This window comes from Ictidomys tridecemlineatus, chromosome 8 (assembly GCF_052094955.1).
Source record: "Ictidomys tridecemlineatus isolate mIctTri1 chromosome 8, mIctTri1.hap1, whole genome shotgun sequence".
Lineage (NCBI taxonomy): Eukaryota > Metazoa > Chordata > Mammalia > Rodentia > Sciuridae > Ictidomys > Ictidomys tridecemlineatus.
Genome location: NC_135484.1, coordinates 100,159,282 through 100,164,420, shown reverse-complemented (window position 1 = coordinate 100,164,420; position 5,139 = coordinate 100,159,282). Strand labels below are relative to the sequence as shown.

The 5,139-nt window shown below is 43.6% G+C and overlaps 1 non-coding gene across 1 annotated transcript; it reads right to left on the bottom strand.

Moving 5' to 3' along the window:
• Positions 1-1,984: 1,984 nt before the first annotated feature.
• Positions 1,985-2,058, bottom strand: Trnaa-ugc (transfer RNA alanine (anticodon UGC)). Its single transcript has one exon. It is a non-coding gene; the product is annotated as a tRNA-Ala (tRNA).
• Between the last annotated feature and the right edge of the window lie 3,081 nt (positions 2,059-5,139).

Sequence of the window (5,139 nt, the reverse complement as noted above, 5' to 3'; positions counted from 1 at the left end):
CGTGAGTGTTGGAACTAAATACCTAATTCAAATCTCAGCCCCTCTACTCACCAACTATGTTACCTTGGGCAAATCACATGACCTCTCTGGGCCTGTGTCTTTGTTGATAGAGTAAGAATATCCATAATAGTTTCTACCTTCTAGGGTATTTATAGAAATAAAATGAATTTACATGTAAAGGCCTAACTAAATTGGGGACATACTAAGTCCTCAAGAGTTTTTATCTTGGGCACGGTTACTGAAGTGTTCCTAAAATTAAATTGGTGTTTAATAAAAGCTTATTTAGTAAATGATCATCTTCTGGATTTGTTTATTCTATACACAAACCATGAATTGTGTCATTTCTCTTTCAATCATTCCTGCTGTTTCTTGAGGTAAGCCCAATGGTTCAAGCCAGTGGTGAGGGTGGGACGGAGCTCCCCTCTGCTTGCCCATTTCTTGGGGCCTGGTGGGGAAGCTGCCCTGGGAGGCAAGGATATGCCTCCAGGAGTAGAAGCAGTGTGACCTGGAAGCACAGTGAGCATGTATGGGAATTCTTTGCATTATTTTTGCAAATTTTTATTAGTCTGAAATTATTTCAAAATAAAAAATAATAAACATTTTAAAAATCACCAATAATATAGCAAAAAAAAAAAGTCAACTCAAGTGCAGCTAGAGCTGGGGGAACCTGACCACACCCCAATGACCAGGTTGTTGGGAAGTATAATTCTGTACCTTTTGGAAGTCAAAGGACTTCTGGAAAGTACTAGAGCACATGGGGTGACTGCTACCACCCAATCTACCCCAACTCTTCAGCAAAGCATTTTGGGGGACCACTGGATGGAAGTGCTTCCAGTCACGGCCTCCATCCAGTCAAGAAGTCCTACGGGTCCCCCGCAGGAACACAACTTCAAGTTTCTAGTTAAGTTTCATAAAACCAGGTTGGGAGCAAATGCATTTCGGCTCCCACTCACCACTGAAATGATGACGGAACCCTTAAGAAGATGTCCAATCTCTGTTGATTTAAATGGTCTTGATATCAGTACCCAAAGTTCCCAAAAGACCAAACCCTGCATTTGAATGAGAAATCAAGTGCAATCAAAAAGAATTGGGCATTCTGCCCCAGGGCTGCTGTCACTCATCTTGCCACTGCCCCCTTTTTGAGGCAGAAATGTAGGTTAAGCCACCCCAGCGGGGCATGTGGTTTTGGTATGGCTGTGTGTCCCTTCAAGTACATTCCTGTATCATCACCAGCCCTGTGCCAGGAAGAGGCTGGTAAGAGTGACGTCACGCTGTTGAAACACGGTGACTCTGGGTGATCTTCAAAGCAGATCCCACCCCCACACCAGGCCAGCGTGTTCTAGGAGGGAGAAAGTAGCTGCGCACAAATGCTGACGCGATTCCCCGGGAGGAGGTGATGGGCAACCCACCAGGCAGAAATTCAGGCAAGTGGGAAAATCCCATCCTATGCAGTTCATTAAACGTCTTCAATGTTTTTTCATTAGTAAATATTTCTAAGCAGTGAATTTTTGAGTAGAGACATCTAGCAATACAGTAATCCATTTCCTCATGACTTTTTCTTTGGGGAAATTAATATTAGCTACATGTTCCTCTACCCCCAGAATAAATTTCAGATTCTTCGTCCTAGATGGCCAATAAATGGGTCTCGTGTTCTTGAGTTTTTAAATGAAATATCAGAAATTCTTGTTCTCTTAATAGAAAAATCATAAATAAAAGCACACTAATGGGATTATATTTACAAAACTATAGAAACACATGGATGCACACCTAAACTTCCTGATCCCTCCCCCCAGCTTGGTTCAGGGAGCCATGCCCAAGTAATTTCTTTGAAAAACAATTAAATCCTTCCACAGATATTAGGTTTCTCCAGAGAAATAGAACCAATGAATTGGATGAAGGGGTGGGAATGGGGTAGGGGAGAAGGGGAGAGAGAGCCTGATTTATTTATTTTAAAGTAGTATAGCTTTATTGTGGGATGTGGCTTTTGTGGTACTGGGGATTGAACCCAGGGCCTTGTGCATGCAAAGCAAGCACTCTACCAACTGAGCTATATCCCCAGCCCAAGAGCTTGATTTATTGTAAGGAAGTGGCTCACACAATTAAGGAAACTGACAAATACCCAGGAAGGTCCACCAGAAGCCGCAGACCCAGAAGAGCCAGTACAAAGTGAGTCGGAAGGAGGAATTTTTACAGAGTTGTCAATCTTTCTGCCTATCCAGGCCTTTGACTGATTGGATGAGGCCCACCCACTCAGTTCACCAATTTAAATGTTCATCTCATCCCTCTAAGAAACAACCAGAACAACGTTTGACTAAATATCTGGGCTTTTCATGGCCTAGTCAAGTTAACATATAAAACTATAAACAGCACAGCTAGTTTTCTTTAAGTTAGCAAAGAGGCAGAATAGTCTCTGTTTTCTCATAATTCTAAAAACACAAGAGAAAAAAATTGTTTATTTTCAGTGTTGCTATTTTAAATTTTTTTACTTCCCCCTTTTCTCATATTGGCCTGAGCACCCAAAATATTCATGTGATTATTTTGATAACAACTGTTGTTGACATCAGTGATGTTTCGGTATTTACACTCATTTTACGACTCTTTAGAAACAAACCGTTCACATCTCATCTTTTTCTCATTACCAAGTTACATATATAAGCATGCTCATCCCTCCCCAGACTTAATTCACCCCAGATACCATCCCATCTCTAAACTGCCTCCAACCCCAGACTTTTATCTCTGACTCTAGACGGACAGGGAAGGACATGGTGAAGATGAGTTGAGCCTATTACTCAAACATGTTTTTATTCTTTAATGAGAACTAAAGGTTCATGCTTCTTTCTCCATTTCTCGTGGAAATGTACCAGTAGCTTCTTCACAGTGGCTTTTAAAAATATTCCTTGTCAGCACACACAAGGGCTTGGGTTAGGCCCAGGAGCTACCTGAAGAAAGAGGTCTCCCTGGTGTTTGAGGACCTCTGGGGAACAGCTGGATCACGGATTCTGCCAGTGGTATCTTTTAAGGTAATGTGCATATTTCCTTTTTCTTTAAACTTCACGGAGGACTACTGTTCAAGAAATACTATCCAGGGGCCTAAGCTCATAGTAATGCCCGTGTAACGGCCTGACCCTGCCGGACTCAGCTGTTCAGCACATGTGACAGCCCTCGTGGCCCCGTCTCTCCCCCTCCCTCCTCCTGTCTTTCCATATCCTCTTCCAGAAGCAGCAACTGTGGGCACCTTGGAGATCTGCAAAATGCCATCCCAGAAAAACAGCCACCTGTCGGGCAGCTTCTCCCGGGCTTCAACCTCCCCAACCAAGGGTACTTGATGAAACCTGTTAGCCAGAGGGACCCTTAGCTCTGCTTGACTCATCCAGACTGGAATGTTCCACTGTGGCATTGGACACCTGCCAAATAAAACAGTCTCCACCACAAAGGAACTCTCCTGCCTGTGGCAGTGGATAACACAGATTCATATTCATTGTATCATTCTCCAACCACCCCCCCCTCGATAAAGTACAGAGAAAGGAAGACAAGGAATTCTTTTAAAAATAAGCTATTACAGACATTCCTTTGGCTTCCAGCCTTTCCGAATGGTGGTTCGGTCTCCCTCGGTGAAGCTTATCCATGTGCTTCATCTGTCACCACAAGAGGGCGCCAGGCATGGGCAGGGCTGGAGGCGTGGGAGGGTGTGAAAGGGTGGAGAAAGAAGGATGAGGAAAACTTTAAAAAGAAAGAAGGGGAAAGGACACTATAAAAAGAAAATGCTAACAGTAAATACCCTATTTCTGAACTGTATGTCTTTTGAATAAGCAGTTATGTACTTTTAAGTTTTTAGGAAGGAAATTACTCCTTCCTCAAACTGCAATTCTTAAATCTCCAACCATGAAAAGAAAATCTCCAATAATGAAACAGGGAAGTGTTTTTCAATGAACGAGGAAGATTCCAAAACAGACTCAAAGGGAGTGATTTGGGTAAAACTTTAGAAAAGAAAAACTCTCCAGGAAGGGTGGCGCACGCCTGTAATCCCAGCGGCTGGGGAGGCTGAGGCAGGAGGATCAGGAGTTCAAAGCCAGCCTCAGCAAAAGTGAAGCACTAAGCAACTCAGTGAGATCCTGTCTCTAAATAAAATACCAAATAGGGCTGGGGATGTGGCTTAGTGGTGGAGTGCCCCTAAAAACAAGACAGAAAAGCCCACTGGAAAGAATAAAGTAAACATTTGCAATGAGCTTTACTACTTTCAGGTATCCCCCTCTGCTGCCGAGTTACGTGTTACTTTCCCTTGCTTTTCTTCACCCTACCCTACCTGCATTTTGCTGGGTTTCATGGGAGGCCGTGGCCTTAATTCTACACCTCTTAACAGGGCACAGGTTCAAAGATGGAGCCTAGGCTGTGGCATCACTGATAGGAGGGACCCCACCCAACCCAGTCCCTTGATGATTTGCAGATCTTTCCAGTCAGAGCTGTCAAGCTTCAAACTGGCTAAAATAATGGAGGAACTGAACAGCAAGTCTTCCCTTGACACTTTGAGGGGGAAGAAGGGCAAATAAAGCCAGATCAGGAAAAAACATGAGTATCCTGGTGTTACAGAACTGGGCCTTCTGAGAACTGATGCAACATGAAGACCCCCTTTCAAACCCCTATTCTTGCAGTCAAGTCAGAAAGATTTCAGACATGGTGCTCAGAATAACAAAAATGAGCTTACTGAAGGGATAGGAAACGGAAAGGGGACAACTCTCAAGGGAGAGGGTGGGTCCTCTCAGAGAGGAAAGAGGTAATGTGCCTCTCCTGCATTCCAGTTTTACTCGGAATCCCAGAGAAGTTTCCCAGGTCCACCTCTTGACTTTTGATTGACAGCAAGATGACACCAGACTTTCAAGTACTTATTGCCAGGACAATTCTAGGTCACCTTGACCCATGCAGACTGGTTCTCATTGGATTCTTAACCATACATTCTTATAGATTTTATGGTTAGGAGGAAACTATCCTTCTTTTCCAGAGTTTCTGGTCCCAAAATTCTCCCCCTACAGGGTAACTTGGGTTCCTTTAACAACATTATTTGGGGCCTGCATTTCTCCTGTTTTGAACAGGTAGATTGCTGACAAACGTGACATATCTTGTCCACTTAAGCCAGGCAGAGCT